This window comes from Giraffa tippelskirchi, chromosome 11 (genome assembly GCF_054371585.1).
Source record: "Giraffa tippelskirchi isolate mGirTip1 chromosome 11, T2T-mGirTip1v1.2.pri, whole genome shotgun sequence".
In the NCBI taxonomy this organism is placed as follows: domain Eukaryota; kingdom Metazoa; phylum Chordata; class Mammalia; order Artiodactyla; family Giraffidae; genus Giraffa; species Giraffa tippelskirchi.
In genome coordinates, this window is record NC_137285.1 from 46,261,292 (window position 1) to 46,283,147 (window position 21,856).

Sequence of the window (21,856 nt, forward strand, 5' to 3'; positions counted from 1 at the left end):
TAGCCTTTGCTCTGCTTCATTTTGTACTCCAAGGCCAAACGTGCCTGTTACTCCAGATATCTGTTGACTTTCTACTTTTAAGTAACTCCTCCAAAGTTACACAGCCAGTAGGAGGCCAGAATATACTTTCATACCATTATTCTTAGCAGCAAACAAATGTTTTCCTAGTGTGAGCATTTTAGGAAGGTATGTGACTTAGTGGAGAGAAAACTATGTGGTGAATTGGATAACTCATGATCTAACCTTAACATTTTATTAAATAGCTTTGTGATTTTATAAAACCAAATCACTTGATCTAGTTAATTATTTGGATATCAATTCCTCTTATTATAGAATAAGGCATTCAGATTACATTATCTTTAAGGTCACTTCTAAATTTATGATTTTGTGAGTTTTTGATATTAGGATCATTGAATATACAAGCACTGTCAACTCATATAATAGAATTAGGTAATAAGACTGCCAGTTACAGCATTTATCTACATACAGTTTCTCCAGAGAATAGATTTGATTGTTAACAGGATAATCTCATAGTAATAAACAGCAATAAAATGCCTCTCTTTCCTTTGTATTGCTCAAAGTTATAATAACTTAAATGAATTAACCAGCTTTGGAAAGGTCACTTTTCCAATAAATGGCAAAATAAAAAAGGTTAATAAAATGATTCAGACTCATTTATTGTTACTTACAAGGGTGATTTTGTCTGACATCTTATATGTGCATAATTATAGCCAAAGCTCTAAAATTGTATAAAAAGCTTTTTTTCTTCCAGTCATCAGAGCAAAGATTATATCTAACTGCTGCATTTTCCTGTGTCTAAAAGCAACCTCTCTCATAAATGTGCAACTGGTTTGGTTGGAAATAGTTGCTAGATGTTTTCTGCCTAGAGATATATGATAGGTAGAGAGAGTAAAAAATCTAAAGTGATTTCCACATTGGGAAGAAGAGTCCAGCTTGGGGTTGAGAGTGGGATGCTGAAAAGAGAAACCTATCACAGTAGGTAAAAAGAATCAAACACTGGCATAACTCATATACAGACCAGGACACAGATACAAAATTTGTAGAATCTGATTCAAAGAAAGAGAAGTTGGTTACCTCTTTCTTTTTGCTTGCTACCACCTGGCTATTTGCATTAGGGACTGACTCCACAACAAAATCTGTATTAACACTATAATACTTTAAACTATATACTGGGGATGAAGTGAAGTTGCTCAGTTGTGTATGACTCTTAGCAGTCCCATTCATTGTAGCCTACCAGGCTCCTCCATCCACCGCATTTTCCAGGCAAGAGTACTGGAGTGGGTTGCTATTTCCTTCTCCAGGGGATCTTCCTGACCCAGGGATCGAACCCAGGTCTCCCGCATTGCAGGCAGACACTTTACCCTCTGAGCCACAAGGGAAGGCCCACTATTGGGGATATGAATAGAAATATATACCAAGAAAACACAACAGAGTCCAGTTTGAACTGTAATTGATCAATTATGGAGGCTCAGTATGAACAAATCTAAGCACTCAAAATTCTAGGGGGGACTCAGTCATAGGTGGCCTTCCACAATTGTGTAGATTTACCTCCAGGAGCTTGACCAGTAAATATTAATATTAATATTTACTATTTATCTCATAAAAACTATCAGAGAAACACACTTTCATACTTCTGGCAGAGGAAGGGGAAAACAAACCATTTTAAAATATGCCAGAATGGTCTGTTATTAACAGGGCCTGCCTCAGGAGAAACCTGTTGATCAGAGCCTAATCTCTTGGGGTATTATCAGAACCTACCTGATTTAGAAGAAGGGAAATACCCAACTCTAGCCTACCTTAGTCATCTGGTTCCACAAAGGAAAGGAAAGGAAAAAACAAAAACTGAGCAACACTTGTGTAGCTCACAGTTCAGAGCAACCTCACTTCCAGAAATTTATACCGAGGATATATTTCTACATAGGAGGGGGAATTGGACGTTACTCAATGTTATACTGCTAGTAACAGCAAAATGAGAAATAATGAGAATGCTTATTTGGGAAAATAGTAGAACAAACTGTGATACAGCCACACAATTGATTTATATTAAGCCATAAAAAAGAATGTCATGTCTTTGAACTGACATGGAGTGGTTTCCATAATTTTTAAGCAAAATAAATTTTTTTCAAGGAGAAAATGGTATATAGTATATTATCATTTGCACAAGAGAAAAGGAAAGATAGGAATAGACACCATATATTTGCTTATTTTTGCAAAAAACAAAGAAAAAGCCAATAACATGGGAAAGAGAAACTCCTGAAAATGGTTACCAATTGGGTGTAAATAAGAATAGTTAGAAGGGTAAAGAATTTTTACTATAATTTGTTATTTGAACTGTATAAATGTTCCATATACTAAAAATAAGCTAAATTTTAAAAGATCAAAAAGAGAAAACCATAAAATTAAATACAAAGAGAAATAAGTGACTTAACTGTTTATTAAACTGATAACACAGAACAGCACATAACAACACATAACAACATGTAACAACAACACAGAAAGAGGAAAATTCAAACACCTTTGGAAACAGTGTCTTAACTATTACGATCAATTCTAAGAAGAAAGAGAATGGGGAAAAAAATGCTAAACTTTATCTAATGTTTAATGTTAGTTTTAATGCTATTTTAATTCTTTAATTTTAGAATTTACAATATAAGATGACAAATAAATATATTATTGTAAGGGATTAAGATTTTCACCATGAGAGAAAAAGAAATAGAAATATAGTATTTAAAGAGCTATGGAAAACGATAAAATGTTAAATTTCAGTTGGAAATATCAACATGATTTTTTTTGTAAATACTTCCAAATTCTATCCATTAGAGTAGTCTAGTAGTACTTTGCCAAGATGGAGGGGTAGAAGGATGTGTGCTCATCTTCTCCTGTGAGAATATCAAAATCGCAACTAGCTGCTGAACAACCATTAACAGGAGAATGTTGGAATCTATCAAGAAAAGATACCCCAGGTCCAAGGGTAAAGAAGCTGCAACAAAATGGTAGGAAGGGCACAATCACATTTAAAATCAAACCTCATACCCCACAGAGAAGGAGAACACAAGCAAAATCCTGTGGCACCAGGATCCACCAGGGGAAGGAGCAGTGACCCCTACAAGACACTGAGCCAGACCTACCGGTGAGTGTTTAAGGGTCTCCTGCAGAGGCAAGGGCCAGCAGTGGCCTGCCGCAGGGACTGGGGCTTCGGCAGCAGCAGTCCTTGCAAGCTCAGTGTGCTGGCATAAGTCATTTTTGAGGAGGTCACCATTAGTCCCACTACAGAATCACCTAGTGGGCAATCCACAAACTGGAGAACAATTATACCAAAGAAGTTCTCTCACTGTTGTGAAAGTTCTAGGCCCCACAGCAGACTCCCCAACCTGGGAATCCAGCAAAGGGACTGAGAATTCCCAGGGAATTTGACTTTGAATGTCAGCAGGATTTGATTACAGAACTTTCACAGAACTGGTGAAACAAATTCTTGGAGAGCACAAACAAAACCCTGTGTTCCCCAGGAGAAAGGAGCAGTGACCCCACAAGAGACTGAGTCAGACTTGTCTGTGAGTGCTCAGGAGTCTGAGGCGGAGGCATGGGTTGACACTGGCCTATTGCAGGGTTAGGGACACTGACAGCAGCAGTCCTGGGAGGTTCCTTGTGCTTCCATAAATCCTTTTGGAAGACCCTTCAGTTCAGTTCAGTCGCTCAGTTGTGTCCGACTCTTTGCAACCCCATGAACCGCAGCACGCCAGGCCTCCCTGTCCATCACCAACTCCCGGAGTCCACCTAAACCCATGCTCATTGAGTCGGTGATGCCATCCAACCATCTCATCCTTTGTCGTCCCCTTCTCCTCCTGCCCTCAATCTTTCCCAGCATCAGGGTCTTTTCCAATGAGTCAGCTCTTAGCATCAGGTGGCCAAAGTATTGGAGTTTCAGCTTCAAAATCTTAGGCCAAACTATAGGCCAAACATGGCCCCACTCATCAATAGAAAATTGGATTAAAGATTTATTGAGCATGGCCTTGCCCATCAGAGCAAAATCCAGTTTTCCCCACAGCCAGTCCCTCCCAACAGGAAGACTCCACAAGTCTATTATCCTCATCAGAGGGCAGACAGAATGAAAACCACAATCACAGAAAACTAACCAAAATGATCACATGGATCACAGCTTTGTGTAACTTAATGAAACTATGAGCCATGTCTGTAGGGCCACCCAAGACAGATGGTTCATGGTGGAGAATTCTGACAAAACATGGTTCACTGGAGAAGGGAATGGAAAACCACTTCAGCAATTTTTCCTTGAGAACCCCATGAACAGTATGAAAAGGCAAAAAAGATATGACACTGAAAGATGACCCCCTCAGGTCAATAGGTGTCCAATAGCTACTGGGGAAGAGCAGAGAAATAGCTCCATAAGGAATGAAGAGGTTGAACCAAAGTAGAAATGACACCCAGTTGTGGGTGCATCTGGTGGTAAAAGTCAAGTCCAATGTTGAAAAGAACAATATTGCATAGGAACCTGGAATATTAGGTCCACGATTCAAGGTAAATTGGAAGTGGTCAAACCAAAGATGGCAAGAGCGAACATTCTAGGAATCAGTGAACTAAAATGGTGGGAATGGGTGAATTTAACTCAAATGACCCTTATATCTACTGCTGTGGGCAAGAATCTCTTGGAAGAACTGGAGTAGCCCTCATAGTCAATAAAAGAGTCCAAAATGCAGTACTTGGGTACAACATGAAAAACCACAGAATGATCTCCTCATTTCCAAGGCAAACAATTCAATATCAAAATCATCAAAGTCTATGCCCCAAACACTAATGTCACTAATGCCAAAGAAGCTGAAGTTGAATGGTTCAATGAAGACCTGTAAGACCTCCTAGAACTAACACCAAAAAAAAGTTATCCTTGTCATCATAGGGGACTGGACGGCAAAAGTAGGAAGTCAAGAGATACCTGGAGTTAACAGGCATCTTTGGCTATGGAGTACAAAATGAAACAGGGCAAAAGCTAACAGTGTTTTGCCAAGAGAACACACTGGTCATGGCAAAAGCCCACTTCCAACAACACAAGAAACAACTCTACACATGGACATCACCAGGTGGTCCAGAATTCATCAGATTGATTACATTCTTTTCAACTGAAGATTGACAGCTTACAGTGAATGGTGCCGGATCTGGTGTTGGATTGCTGAAGAAGATTTAACTTCAGCATCAGGGACCAGGCTTGATTACTCAGAGCTTTTATGGGGCAGAAGTTTTATGATTGTGAAAAAGCACAGAGAAAGCTTCTGACATAGACATCAGAAGGGGGACAGAGAATGTCCCCCTTGCTACTCTTATCAAAGCCTTATATAGTTTTACCAGACCCACTCCTACAACATGCATCTTAAATTAACAAGATTAGAACTAACATAGAAAGATCTTATCAGACCCACTCCCACATAAGATAACAGGATTAGTCAGAGGGTTCCTGTTAAGAAGGAGAAACAGGTCCTCAGGTATTACAGAGCTTAAGGAAAAACATACCCTTGAGCCATTAGCTCTGGGCTTAAAGAGAAAACATTTTATGTGATTAAGATGAAATGAAGGAATGTAGAAAAGCAAGTGTGTCCTTTTCTCCTCCTCAAGAGCCCCAAATCCCTTTCTCCTTGAGGGCCCCAGACTCCTTATCACCCTACTTAACCTAAGAACTGGCTCTCTCAAGATTGAGAAGTTCTATACAGTCAGCAAAAAGAAGACTGGGAGCTGATATTTGAAAACAGCCTGATGCTGGAAAGATTGAAGGCAGGAGGAGAAGAGGATGACAGAGGACAAGATGGTTGGATGGCATCACCGACACAATGAAACTCCAGAAGATAGCAGTGAAGAACAGGGAACCCCGGTGTGCTGCAGTCCACAGGGTCTCAAAAAGTAAGACACGACTGAATGACTGAAATACAACAGAGTAAATTAGAAAAAGTGGCACCTTGCTAGCAAAGAGGTATTTAGTACTAATGGGGCTATATTAGAAGGACAGAGAAGCATACCTAAAGGGGCTCCTCTTGACCAAATTTGATATTATTAGAGCACTGAAAAGTTTAAAGATAGTAATAGATTATTTACTATAGATAGTAAATTTAAAAATAAGTTCTTTGTGATAATCAAAAGGAGCAGGAATAGGAGGGAGCAGTGGTTCTTCTTTTGAGAAAAATTCCAGTTAACAGATAGTATTAGACATTTTGCCATCTCCAGTGTAATAAATACCATCAGTGAATGCTACAGTTAGCATATGGGATAGTAGGGGAAGATGACATTTACATAGTTGCAAAATGTCACTCATAGTTTACTTACTGATTATAACTGGGAACTATGACTTTAGATAAAGAGCAATGGCATTGCCTTAACCAAGTAAATTAAATTTAGCATTGACAGTAGTTGTTCAACCTGGCATTATATGTCCTCTGATATGATGCATTAACCACGCAATATCTCCTATAAGTTAATCTTGCCAGAAATGTTTAACCTGAAGCTACGTATAAGAACACAATTAGATGAATTCAAAATGTCTACAAGACAGCTGGCTTGGACTCTTTTTTTCTTAAGTCAGTATCATTAAAAATAAAAAAAGCAGGAGGACTATTTTAAATTGAAAGAAACTTAAAAGGCAAAAACACTTAAATATAATTTTCTCACTGGGTTGAATCTTTGAAGAAACTAGATGTAAAAATTGAATTACGATTATTTTTTATAATGGCCTTAATTTTAACAAGGCCATGTTAAAATTTTAGGGATGAAGGGTTATGCTGTGTGCAAGGAACTTTCAAGCAGTTTGGAGAGAGAACGAGAAAGAGAGGAGGAGTGAGAAAGAAAGAGACAGAGTACAAATGTGTCAAACTGTTATATCTAAACAAAGAGTATTTGAATGTTCATTGCATGATTGTTCTGCCCACATTTTTGTAAGTTCAAATATTTTCCAAATACAGAGTTGGAGAAAAGTAAAACAAAGACAAAAACAAAAAAACTATATTAATGGGTAATTTACACTATAATCCCTAGGAATGCCTTGAAGCTTACTTTGTGGAGACCCCTCAGTTTAATTTTTTCAGGAAAAATCATATATATACATATATGTTTTTATGTATGTATATATATATGTATGTATATATATATATGTATGTATGTAGTTGGATATACGCATATGTATTATCTATCTATCTATATAGTTGAAGCTTAGCTTGAGAGTAACTGTATTTAAGATTTGTGTATTTTTTGTAAATCCCAAATTTAGTATCAAAGTTCTGTCTCAAGGCTTTCTGTGAGGAAATCTTGTTAGTTCCATCATCTATGGAAAACAAAAATATAAGGTACATGATTTATTTTTTAAAAAAGGCCTCAGAGGCAGTGCGAAGAGATAGACTTGAATACCACCATGATGTCAGCCATCCTGCTATTCGCATTATGGAAAGGTAGGAAAGTGGCAATAGGAAATTTCAGATAAAATGAGAGACAGAGAGAGATGAGAGAAACTAACATAGTCTAAGTTACATAGTAGGCAATGGCAATCAAAGACAAGTAAGACCTAAGCCCTACAGTATTCATAGCAAACACTGTGTAAGATAGATGGCTAAACAGGAAATCACTGGTTGGCTGTATCTTGGGAAACTAAAAGGGCTATAGGACACAGACTGATCGGAATCTGATGTAATACCAGCATGACTTCTGAAAGATGGTCTAAAGTAATTCAGCTAAAATGTGAGAGGTATTTCTGAATTAAAATAGTGAATTAAAAGTTTCTGTAGGATTTCCTTCCTCTTCCCACAATAGCTAATTAATGTCAACTATACAAGAAAATGGAGATTATTCCAGTTGAATAAAACGTGTAAGATTAACATGTAAGAGCTGAGAACACAGAAGAGAGGAACAGCTTCAGTCTATTTCCATACGTCAGAGCCTATACTAATAGGTCAGCACCGTGCTTAGAATTCTCATCTGTCCCTCCAAAATGGTAAATCTAAAATTTAAGTAGTTACATGCATGTGTTTTCACAAAGGAAAAGTGGAAAAAAAAAAAAAACCCTCTAGGGAGAAATAGTGAAATTGAAAAACAGAGAATGTGGACAATGGGGGTGATTCCAGAGTTATAGAATAAAATGATAAAATGATTTTAAGCCCAAGAGTATTCACCTAAAAAAAATCATGCATCCATCCACAAAATAACTTCTGCGAATATGTGTACCTTTAAGAAACCTTTAATAAAATTTCAAACAGCAGAAATAAAGGACAGCACACTTCTCCCCCCAAATTTTCTCCTCTACCATTCCTCAGACAAGAAAACTGGTAGCATAGGAATATATTGTTCTTAAATCACAACTTGTGGGTGAAATGAGGATGTTCTCAGATATTTAAGGGAAAAGTTAAATCTGAGCAAGATGAAAAGGAGGAGGAGAAAGAGAAGAGGGTGCCAGAGGATGAGATGGCTTGATGGCATCGCTGATTCACTGGACATGAACTTGGGCAAACTCTGGGAAATGGTTAGAGACCGGGAGGCCTGGAGCGCTGTGGTCTATGGGGTCTCAAAGAGTCAGACACGACTGGGCGAATGAACAGCAAGATGAAAATAAACAGCTTGGCAGTGTCACATGCCTTCTACAGTTAGAAAGTAACCTACTCTGCCTGAAATAAATAATGAAAACTAGATAAAAACATCTCAATATAGAGAAGATAATTATACATCATTTCATGAAACAATGAATGAAATCATCAGAACATTATCTTATTAATAATATGAAGAACAATTAGAGGAGATGATAAGACAGTAGAATGAAATAAGAAAGGGGACTGCAAACAGAACGAGGGCCAAAACAGTATTGTGCATTTATTAAATAAACAGAAAATAGTAGTTCAATTGAATCGTATAGGAAAATATTAAGATGATAATAACGAATACATGAAAAAGATAAAAGGTTAAAGCATTTAGAGATACCATATAATATGAACATAATTAGTGCCCTGTGTTAGGGAATCAGCAAATAGTATACAGATCTATTCAAAAACATAGCGCAGGAGAATTTCTATCGTGTAAGGAAACAATGGATTCACAGAGAGTAGGAGGATCCGAATTCCAGAATAAATGGAGCTATGTATACTGATCAACTATTGATTTCTAAAGATCAATGACTAATTTCTGTCAAATATATATACTAAAAAAGGAAATAAATAGAATGTGTGTTTGGAGTGGGGAATGTATGACAGAACAATTCCAGCTTGACTTCAACTTTCTTAACCATATGTAATGAAATAATATGTAAGAAGACTTAAAAATTTTGAAGAAAAATGTGACTGGAAATTAGTAGTATACGTGAGAGAATCTGTCAAAATTAGGCTGCCATCAATCCCTTCCTTGTGCACAAACACTTAGTTCCTCTAAGTGGATGCGGTCACTCCTTAAGTGATGCCATGTCAGATTTAAACTTTGCCTACATCAGGACTAACATTGTCACCTCTTCTCTTTTGAGTGTTCTGCTGAAATGTAAGGAGCCCAGGCTATCCTGGAGAGAGAAACAATGTGAGGTATCACTGAGGTACCAGACATGTGAGTGAATAGATATCTTAGGTGTTCTAGCCTCAGCGGTTACTAGCAGTTATTCAGCAGTTACTAGCTTCATCTCTGTGAAGCCCCAGATACCCATCCTGCCAGACTCTATGCACATTCCTGGTCCACAGAAAAGTGAGGAAAAAAAATGAATATTTGTTGTTTTAAATCACTAAGTTTTAAGGTTGTTTATACCATGATAGATCTTTAGGACAGTTTACTTAATCAAAATCTATTTAAAAATAAGTGTAATGAGCAGACATTCTCAACTATTTTAAATGAAGGAACACAAAATCTATTAATCATTCTTGGTAAATGAGTATCCAATCAAGATTAAATTAAAGCACTTAGAGATGGAAAAACAGTGCTAAAAATTGACTAACTTTGAGCATTAAATTCATTGAGAAATAATGATGCTACTGAAAATTTATTTCTGATATAAAACAGAATTTAAATTGTATGAACTTGGACAATGCTAAAATAATAACATAACCAAGCAAAATGACAGTGAGGGTGGAGGAGATTGGAGAATTAGCCAATGATTATTATCATCACATTTCTCAGTAAGGAATCATTAAAACACAGAGTTTACAAGAACTTGACTAGAGTGCCTTAATGCCTTTCAAACATTATTAACCCTAGTGAGATCTGTCAGAAAATGGTATTCCTTATTTAGTAGACACATTTATTTGAATATCCACAATTCTCCCCCTTTTCATTTTAGCAAACATAAATTGTATGCTATAATATTTACGATAACATCTACAGCATTTTTTGGAAATGTTTCTTTGTTTTTATATATGTATATACATTGAATAATGTCTCTATAGCTAAATCTCTCCAACATAATAGACACGTCACATTTGGCTAAATTAAAATTAATGAAATTAAATAAATTTAGAAATGCTATTTTTCACTTTCACTAGCCACAAATCAAGTGCTCAATATTCATACAGGGCTAGTACCTAGTATATTGGAAGTAAAAGAAATGAAGCAAAGTCTATCTAATGTTAATAGTGGTCATCACTTGTACAGCAATTTGGGGTGTTATTTTATGTTTATTTATGTTTTACTTTTGTGTATTTGTATTTTATGAATTGCTTGAATAATTGTCGATGTCCTTGTACCATATTTACAAAAAAAGCAGAAACTAGAATGATATTTCTTTTTAAAATGTCTAGAGGAAAATAACAAAGTATCAATACACGTTAATTCTGGATGGTGGAGATTCAGAAGACTGTGATTTTCATTTTCATATTTTTAGCATTTTAAACCTTTTTAAAAATGTCATAGAATAATAGAGTATCATAGAATAATAATAGAATAAACTCTCCGTGCTCTCTGCTTGATTTTTCTATAAACTTAAAACAACTCTAAAAATAAAATATATTGAACAAACAATGTGAAAAAAGTTGAGAAAATGTTCTTAGTAAAAGTTACCATCTTTGAAAAACTTGGAGATAAAAAGATCATGGTGTATATGACAGATTCTAAGTTATTCAGTATAGTTTTCCTATTAAACATAGCTAGAAGACTAAGAGCTAGGCAGAAATTCTTTTAGAGTTCTGTGAGTTCTAAATTATTTGGACTTTATAAACTTAAGTACAAGAAAAAAATGAGTGAAACATAATAATCAGAATTCATTCTATTGAGAAATTGAGTGTATGATGAAGCACACAATACTGTATGGATTTTACCAAGGGTCCTAGAGAGCTCAGTTCAGTTCCAGTTTAACAGTAACACAGGTTTGGAAATTGGTTTTACCAAATTAGCTCAACTTCAAGGCAGCATTTGGCTAGCACAGTCTCTCTTTAGAAGCAGCAACAGTTTTTGCAAAATGAGACCAACCTGCATCAGGACCATGGATGTTGACATTAGGTTCCCTCAAGCCACAAGAAAAGAGAAGAAAATGAGTGAGTATCATTTAATAACAAAGAAGGCTGATTATGAATGCCCTTACAACATCACTGAGTATAGATTAGACATGGGATTAGGAGTGTATTTTGAAGAATGGCTGCCACTCCTATAAGAATTAACGATGACAAAGATAAAGCAGTGCTTTCTATTTATATTCTACTATGCACTCATAAAATTTATCCTCAGAGTTGTGTAATATAGAACAGCACAAGCTACATCAAATCATTCAAAAATGTGTGGGGATAATCAATTCTTCATTTAAAATACTACAAAACACAAGAATTTGATTCTCTGGATTCTCCACTCCTTCAGCCCCATTCTGGTCCAACCAACATTCCTCAGTGGATTTCAAATCCTCTTGGACTACAGTAAGGAAATATGAGTCATTTAATCTTGAGAAAGCTTGCTTATTTCCCATTTCTGCCCCTGCCACTCACATACACAAGAGAATGATCTACAATTTCCCAGATGATGCTTCTGGGTAATCAGTGATACAGGCCAGTTGATTACTCCTTATTCTTTGATACAGTTTCATCATTGAGTTTCTCTGCACATGCCAAATTTCTTCTCTGAAAATAGCCCTTCTGCTATTCAATACCACCCACTCAATCACTTATTACTGATAATGACTTCTTACATTTATTATTATTATTGTTATATCATTAGTTTTATATATTTTTTCTCATAAAGGACAGTGTTCTTTGGAAAGGAGAGTAGCTCATACATTGCAATTTTATCCCTAGTTGTTCTCATGTGAACATATTAACATTATCAGCAGTATTATTTTTGAATACAAAATATGGGCTATATTGTTTTGAATGAGTTTGCATTTGTATTTTTTATTCTACTAGATTAAAAGTCTCTGGCCATTATGTATGTGCTTGCATCAAGCACATTATTTCAGTGCATGAGTATAATGGTTCAGTTCAGTTCAGTTCAGTTCAGTCGCTCAGTTGTGTCCGTCTCTTTGCGACCCCATGAACCACAGCACGCCAGGCCTCCCTGTCCATCAACAACTTCTGGACAAGATAATAATGGTAATAAAAATGATAACAGCAACAATATACAATATAACTTTAAAGACAGGAAAGGAAGTGCAAGGTGGAAACTGTCAAAGTTCCCTTTGCTGCTGCTGCTGCTAAGTCGCTTCAGTCGTGTCCGACTCTGCATGACTCCATAGATGGCAGCCCACCAGGCTCCACTGTCCCTGGATTCTCCAGGCAAGAACACTGGAGTGGGTTGCCATTTCCTTCTCCAATGCATGAAAGTGAAAAGTGAAAGTGAAGCTGCTCAGTTTTCTCCAACTCCTAGCGACCCCATGGACTGCAGCCCCCCAGGCTCCTCCATCCATGGGATTTTCCAGGCAAGAGTACTAGAGTGGGGTGCCATTGCCTTCTCCAAAGTTCCCTTTACTAGCAACTAAAATTACTTGGGAAAGAGAAAGAAGTCTAGTAAAGTTAGATTCAGAGTGGTGAGAAAGATTTGTTTTTTTTAAAAAAATATTGATTTACAATCCTAATATTAGTAAATAATTTTTATTATCTCCAATTAGCCTACTATCATGCACTCTTGAAAGTGAAAGTGAAACTCATTCAGTAGTGTCCAACTCTTTGTGACCCCACAGACTAAACAGTCCATGGAATTCTTCAGGCCAGAATACTGGAGTGGGTAGCCTTTCCCTTATCCAGGCGATCCTCCCAGCCCAGGGATCAAACCCAGGTCTCCCACATTGCAGGGGAATTCTTTCACCAGCTGAGCCACAAGGGAAGCCCATCATGTACTCTTAGTTTTTTGTAATTGGAACACAAAGAAACACAACCTCTATATTTGTGTTTCATTAAACATACATATGAGGCACTAGAATTGGATACCTTTATAAACTTGATCTAGTTTTAGAAAATGGTTAAAGATCCTTAGAATTAATATCAGTTCTTGGAACTCATCCAAGCCTTGAAAAGTATTAAGAAAAAGTGAACTGAAAAATAAATATCCTCTTTAACCTAAAATCTACTCATAGAGTACTAAATGAAAGAACAGTATTGAAGAGTGACTTAATGGAATTAGATGTTCTAGATTTCATTTATCTTATATTCTCTTTAAATCTTCAATAAATTTAACTTGCCCATTACTCTAAATAAAATGCAACCAGGGAAAGTTGTAAAAGCCTGCACTTAAAAACCATAGATATTCTTCATATTTATTAGAACACAGCAAATTTTCCATTTTGGCTTGAATATGCTATCTTTAGCCTGAACTATGGTGAATGTTGCCAAATCCATTCTCTACACATCTCTGGCATGAAGCAATATTGCTAAATGTGAAGAACAATCTAAGAGACATACTATAGAATCACTTTGGGTGTGTACTTGCTCTTCCACTTCTTCTCTAGTCAAAGCCTTAACAAGAAGTAAATTTCACATTCATACATAAGTCAAATAGAATCAAGTACAATTTTTACCTTTGCTGTTACAATGCTGCTTTTAGATGAGATCTGTGATCTTTGTCAGTGTGGTGTCCTTTATTCTGCTAAATAGAAAAATTTGCAAAAAATTCATTTAAATTCTCATTAAATTACCCTTATTCATTCAAATTTGAATATATATAATTAAACTGCTAAGACTCAATTAAGCAAAGATGAAATTTACACAGTACTTAAAATTTTTTCAGCCTTCTTTGTGATAAACAAGACAGACTCCAACCTCATCAACTCTGCTCCAATAAAAGTTATTGCTAACAGAATTGCAATGAGAAAACTTGTGAGCACAGCTTCTTTCAAGTTCAGCAGGAGAGAATATGATGAGTAATTAATGCATAAGGGGTCAATAGGGTTGTGACTTTGTTATCCTTATAAACTATCAATTAGGACAAATTGCTTTCTGTATTTTCTTTTTCAGTTCAGATCAGTTGCTCAGTCATGTCCAACTTTTTGCAACCCTGTAGACTGCAGCACACCAGGCTTCCTTGTCCATCACCAACTCCTGGAGTTTATTCAAACTCCTGTCCATTGAGTCGGTGATGCTATCCAACCATTTCATCCTCTGTTGTCCCCTTCTCCTCCGGCCTTCAATCTTTCCCAGCATCAGGGTCATTTCAAATGAGTCAGTTCTTCAACTCAGGTGGCCGAAGTATTGGAGTTTCAGCTTCAGCATCAGTCCTTCTAATGAATATTCAGAACTGATTTCTTTAGGATATACTGGTTGGATCTCCTTGCAGTCCAAGGGACTCTCAAGAGTCTTCTCCAACACCACAGTTCAAAAGCATCAATTCTTCGGCGCTCAGCTTTCTTTATATTCCAACTTTCGCATCCACACATGACTACTGGAAAAACCATAGCTTTGACTAGACGGACCTTGGTTGGCAAAGTAATGTTTCTGCTTTTTAATATGCTGTCTGAGTTGGTCATAACTTTTCTTTCAAAGACCAAGTGTCTTTTAATTTCATGGCTGCAGTCAACAAATGCAGTGATTTTGCAGCCCAGAAAAATAAAGTCTGTCACTGTTTCCATGGTTTCCCCATCTATTTGCCATGAAGTTATTGGACCAGATGCCATGATCTTAGTTTTCTGAATGTTGAGTTTTAAGCCAACTTTTTCACTCTCCTCTTTCACTTTCATCAAGAGGCTCTTTAGTTCTTCTTTGCTTTCTGCTGTAAGGGTGGTGTCATCTGCATATCTGAGGTTATTGGTACTTCCCCCAGCAGTCTTGATTCCAGCTTGTGCTTCATCCGGGCAAGTATTTCTCATGATGTACTCTGCATATGAGTTAAATAAGTACGGAGACAATAGACAGCCTTAACGCACTCCTCTCCCAGTTTGGAACAAGTCTGTTGTTCCATGTCAAGTTCTAACTGTTCCTTCCTGACCTGCATACAGATTTCTCAAGAGGCAGGTCAGGTGGTATGGTATTCCCATCTCTTTCAGAATTTTCCACAGTTTGTTGTGATCCACACAATTAAAGGATTTGGCATAGTCAATAAAGCAGAAATAGACATTTTTCTGGAACTCTTGTTTTCTGTTTGCTTTTTCAATGATCCAGCAGATGTTGGCAATTTGATCTCTGAATGAAAACTGATCTTTTCCAGTCCTGTGGCCACTGCTGAGTTTTCCAAATTTGTTGGTATATTGAGTGCAGCACTTTTACAGCATCATCTTTTAGGATTTGAAATAGCTCAACTGGAATTCCATCACCTCCACTAGCTTTGCTCCTAGTGATGCTTCCTAAGGCCCACTTGACTTTGCATTCCAGGATGTCTGGCTCTAGGTGAGTGATCATACCATTGTGATTATCTGGGTCGTGAAGATCTATTTTATATAGTTCTTCTGTGTATCAGCATATGGTTTCCTGTGTATTACATAAGTTCAGTTTGGGGCAGCAAAAATAATAGTAATAATAATTAATCTAAACCTATAAATATTAATTGATCTATTCTTGTTGGTCCTTTTTAATCTCTAAAATCACATCAAAATACCTATTTATAATACTGCTATATGATATAAATAATATAATTTATGTGAAGCACTATGTCAGTTATAACTTGTTACCCTAACATTACACATTCATTATTTTATTACACATACCATATTTAGACTCTGAACTTATAGTTAGCATGAGATATATATTTGGGTTGAATTTTTTACAATTGATATATATAGGCTATTTTGATAATTGCAAAGCCTTCAACTCTTTGAGATCACTTACTTCTCAAACCATTATAACATTTTAGTAAAAATAATTCTGCATTAAAATGAACAGGAAAAATAGTTATCTGGATCACAATTGTGATTACAATGGGCATAGTTACTATTAAAAGAATAAGTCAAATATTTACAAAGCTTTCATTCATATTTGAATATCATTTGTAATGTAATTAATGCCTTTTCCCCCTTGATTCTTTTTGATAGTGTATCAAAAGCATTTCATCTCCTTTCATTTTTAGATAATTAATTTTCAACTTCTTACTTCATGCTTAAAGGAATCAAATATATTCTCTATGTGAAAATGTGTGTCCAATGTCCCAAAGTTCATATAACAAGAACACATTTTAATCCTTATTTAAAAATATGGAAAAATTGTACCAGTACTTAAGTGTATACTTTAAAAAGGAAGGCACACCTGAGTATCCTCTCTCATAGTTATCCTTCCTCCCCAGCCCCCTGTACTGCATCACTTAAGATTGATCTCTCTCTTTTGCCCTCTAAATACAACTCATTAGCAAATAACAACTTATGCTTCCTAAATATCTCAACCCATTCATTTTTTCCCATATTTAGTACCTGTGACCCAGTCCCCAAATAACCATCACCCCTTTCCTGGACTATTGCAATAACCTCCTAAAGGGGTTATCAACATTCCCTCCAGCCACTTTCCTAATCCATTTTCCACAGTGAAGTCAGATTAATCATTCCTTTAAATCAAATCTGATCTTGGCACACCTCCCCCACTGGAAATGGCATTTTTTGGCTCTTCCTTATTTCTGTAACCTCATCCAGCCCCACACTTTCCTTTGCTCTCTTCCCTTTAGCCTCTCTAGTCTTCCTTTAGTTTCTCATCTATCTCCCTCTCATCACAGTTAATTTTCTTCTGGTGCCACCTCTCTGTGGAATGTTAATCCTTTTCATCAAATGGAATCTCATGTCATTCATATTTTTCTCAGAGAAGCATTTTTGGAATTCAATTATCTCTCTCTTGCCTTAATATTAGCTTTCATAGAACTATGTTCTCTTTTTCAACTGAAATAATGACATCAATATGTGCAAATACATTATTACTCTCTGTCCTAACTTTAGGGCATATAGTACATGAGAGCTGGATTTTTTCAGGATACCCATACTCTAGAACAATCCAAGCCAAGTACAAAAAAGCTAGTATATTACCGAGTCCAAGCCCATGCGGATCACTGCACAACAGACCAATGCATTGAGAACTAAATTCTTAGATCAAGGAATAGTGACCTTATTTGGAAAGTAAGCAGACTGAGAAGATGGTAGACTAGTATCCCTAAGAACCATCCTGCCTGAGGTAGAATTCAGGCCTCTTTTATACAAAAAAGGGGAGAGAGTAAAGTCAAATACCTCTTGGTTCCAGTCAACCTCCGAAAGGGATGTGTTAATTTCTCCCTGCCCATAGTCATTCAGAGCTGGGCTGGGTCAGGATGTTTCCTATGAGCTGAACAAAGTTTTAGCTTAATACTCATAGCTCAGTCAGTTAAGAATCAGCCTGCAATGCAGGAGTCTGCCTTTGAGGCAGGAGATGCGATTTTGATCCCTGGATTGGGAAGGTCCCCTGGAGAAAGAAACAGCAACCTACTCCAATATTCTTGCCTGGGAAATCCCATGGACAGAGGAGACTGGCAGGCTACAGTCCATGGGGTCACAAGAGTTGTATACAACTTAATGACTAAACCACCACCACCACTGGGAGGCAAGATTCTCAGAGATTGGCTATTATATAAAATTTCAGTTTATAGGCAATATCCCTTTAGTGATTAAATTGTAATAGAACAGAAAGTTTTTTTTTTTCTATTGCAACTATGTGGCAGGCATGTGATCTGCACTATAGAAGTATAATTTTATTTAACCCACATAATAATTTTAAAAATTAAGTATTGGTATTATTTTTTTTTATGAGGAATTAGAGGCAAAAAGAAGGCAACTAAATTGTGGAGGCCACAGAGCTGGTAAATGGGAGATTTGGGTTTTGAACCAAAAATCTGTAAGATTTAGCAGATGACTGCTAAGACTCTATATGATACACTGCCTCACAGGATAGACAGTTACTGAACATGAGTAGAATGAATAGTTGCCCTACTCAGGACAACCCTGATGACATAAATGGGTATTTCTACTCAAGTATTCAAAAATTAGATTTGAATAATTTATTCAATATATAGTTTAAGTCAAGCAATAACAAATATAGCCTCCACATTTACTGAAATTCATTTGGTGTCTTTTCTGTGTCATAGAACAGACAAACAAAGAAAATGTAATTGTGTTTACATAAATTAGGTTGAAACTTATGCAGCTTCTGTATGTAGGCTAAAAACTGAAAACAAATATTTGAGTGTTTTCGTAAGTAAATACTCATATGTGTAGTAAAGGGTTTTGATGGTATTCTCTGAACACTGTTTATTCAGACAAAAATTAACTTAATAATCTAATCATTGATTAATGAAATGCAGATCAAGATTTATTCTGCTTAACGTGCTGTTTTAGGATCATGATATCTTTCTTCAAACAGAATGCATCTACCTTGTGATAAGCACCTAGGTGCTTTACATTTAAATATCAATAAAGCAAATGCTCTACTTTCTGCATGTTTGGTCTATTGGGAGAAACAAAAGAGATAACAGTGCAGACTGACAAGTGTGTACATGGAAAGGAGTAATTTACCCATGAAAAAATTTCAGGACAAATAAGAGCCAACTGAACATTGAAAAGGATTGTTTCCTTCCTTTGGAAAGTCAGAGTTGTAAACTTGCATTTGGGGGCTTAAGAGTGGCTTACTATGAGTAGTATAGGATGTGACTGATTAGATTTTGCAGAGGTGGACAAGATGGTTATGCAAATAGTGAAAAATGATTTTAAACATGTTAGCATCAGCCAGATCATGAAGAATCTTGATTTGTTAAGGAATGTCAACGTTTCCCTAAATGTTAATGCACATAAAACATGTAGCAGATCTAACAAATTCATATTGTAATTTAAACAAAATCATCTTTGGGAAAAGAGTAAAGACATATAGGGATGATGAGGAAGTTTTCATCCAATAAAAATAGTAGTTAGAAAGCTATTTTGTTAAACCAAAAATTATGAGCACCATATTAAGACTGTTGCATTAGGTCTGAAAAGAAATGGAAGAATCAACCTGATATGGTGACTTATTGAAAATGGTTGAAAAAGAAGAGAAGCAAAGATTAATCTTAGATTTTGAACTTTCACAATTGATGGGGTGGGGATGTCTTATTTTTCTGTCTTATTGTCCCACGGAGAATGTCTTGAATATAACAGGCTCCTCATTTAGGGAATATTTACACATGCTCTCTAGGGTAGATGATTTCTTTTAAAATTTCAAAATAAATAAAACATTAATCATGACACAAGGTACAAGCTTAATTTTCAGGTAAGAACATTCAGGAATAAAGTAATTTCTGAGTGTTACATGGCTAATAAGTGTGTAAACTAGGAGGTAAATCTAGATCCATCACTCTCCATGGAAATTAATCACTACTGATGGTCTAGTGTGTGAAAGATGAAAAGCATCAAACAATTAAGGAGATGACTATTCAGGCTGTTACAATAGGAAGCACTCTTGATGTTAAGTATCATTTCAAAGAAAAGGAAGAAGGACTGGGGTCTACAGAGAAGCTAAACAATGGAATTATCAGTGAGTCTTATGGGAGTGATAATGAATGATGAAGAGCAAAGCTTAATTGAAGGGTGAAGTCCGTTATTTTGCAGAATATGCCAGGGTAGGATGGTCATTTTATTGGTTGTTTTCCAGAACACAAAAGGGTAGGGAAATTCTTGACTATCACTTCTTTCCATAAACACCAGACTCAGATGAAGTTCAACACTGTCACTTGTTTTTAAATTAAAATTCTTTGTTAAAGTAAAATAACTATGCAGTAGGGATAATTTGGCAGTTCATGTTTAATAGAAGGTACTTTTTTTAGTCATGTCAATTATTAGAGTTACCCTATGTGACACAACAGTTAGGTACGTAATAGATATTTTATTCTAAAATCATCACCTTTTTTTTTAGTTTCCCCTAGGCCTCAAAACTGTTTCCCATTACTACTTGATGTTTCCATATTTGTATTCTCTAGAAATTTAAGCCTCCAAATGCTCAAAATCTAAGTTATTATTATTCCCTCTACAAATATCCATTCAAACATTTGTATTAGACACAGGGCAAAAGAAGTAATTTGATAGGAGTCTAGGTCAGCTCTACCTGCTGGTATTGGAGAGTTTAAATGGGAGGGGGAAGTGGCTGTGGCTCACCCTGGAATGCAGACACATATTAGGAAGCTTCAGTGGCAGCTGACATTTTGTTCATTAGCCCAAGACCAGGCCCCACCAAAGAGCCTGCAAGTTATGGTACTGGGACACCTCAGGCCAAACAACTAGGTGGGAACACAGTTCTACCCATCAGCGAACAGGCTGCCTGAAGACTAAAGAGCCCACCACTGGCTCTGGGCTCACTCCTAGACCATGGCCCAGCCTACCAGAGGGCCAAGATCCAGACCCACCCACCAGAGGACAGGCACGAACCCCTCCCACTAAGAAGACAGACCAAACCACCAGACCAGCCTCATCCACCAAGGGGCAAGACACCAGAAAGAAAACTATGATCGTGCAACACAGGCCAGACTCCACCCTGGGACAAGTGGGGCCTGGGCCCAGCCCACTAGCAGGCCAATGCAACATTCAGAACACCCTGGATCCCATACCCAACTGTGTCTGGAACCTCACCTTACCACAAACTATCTGAAACTAACTCTGAGATCCCTGGCCCTGAAGTCAGACTCTAGGAACCATCTCTTCTGTCAGTGGACAAGCACTAAACCCAGATCTAGCTTCATCTGTCAGTGAATGGGCAACAGCCCCAGAGGCTTCCAGACCCTGGGACTCTACCCAGCAGTTAGCCAGCACTAGCGCTGAGGCTCCCCAAGGATTCTGCAACCAGAATCCTTGTGGCCAGACTCCAATAAACAGCAGCCAGCAGAATCCACACAGGGCAGGGCCTAGCAACAGACTAGACTAGGAGCCTAACAAACTGCCCACATAGATTGCCGACCACAACAGCAGGACCTACACAGCCCTGTGAGAGGGAACACCTAGAATCTAGAGCTTGGGTCACCACAGGGGAGTGTGATGCTAGGACACATAGGATGTCTCCAAAAGAAGGCCACTTCTCCAAGGTTGAAAATCATAACTAATTTACCATGTACATAAAAATACAAATAGTAACTAAGGCAAAATGAAGTAACAGAGGGATATGTTGCAGATGAAGGAACAAGATAAAACCTCAGAAGAAGAACTAAGTGAAGTGGATAGAGGAAATATACTTGAGAAAGAGTTCAGAGTAATTATAAAGATGATGAAAGAACTCAGGAGGACAATGGGTGCACAGAGAGAGGTTAGACGTTTTTAACAAAGACTTTTTAACAAATATAAAGAGCAACCAGAGATGAAGAATAACTAAAATAAGGGAACTATCAAGTGAAGTTTCAGTTCAGTTCAGTTCAGTGCTCAGTCATGTCTGACTCTTTGCGACCCCATGAACCGCAGCACGCCAGGCACCCCTGTCCATCACCAACACCCGGAGTTTAACCAAACTCATGTCCATTGAGTCAGTGA

The 21,856-nt window shown here is 37.0% G+C and overlaps 1 long non-coding RNA gene across 1 annotated transcript in view; it reads right to left on the reverse strand.

Moving 5' to 3' along the window:
* LOC145527350 (uncharacterized) overlaps positions 1-21,856 on the reverse strand; it is a 390,970-nt gene that overhangs the window by 104,658 nt on the left and 264,456 nt on the right. The window contains exon 5 of the long non-coding RNA XR_014069702.1: positions 13,958-14,025. This is a non-coding gene — a long non-coding RNA (uncharacterized LOC145527350). The remainder of the gene's footprint in view (positions 1-13,957; positions 14,026-21,856) is intronic.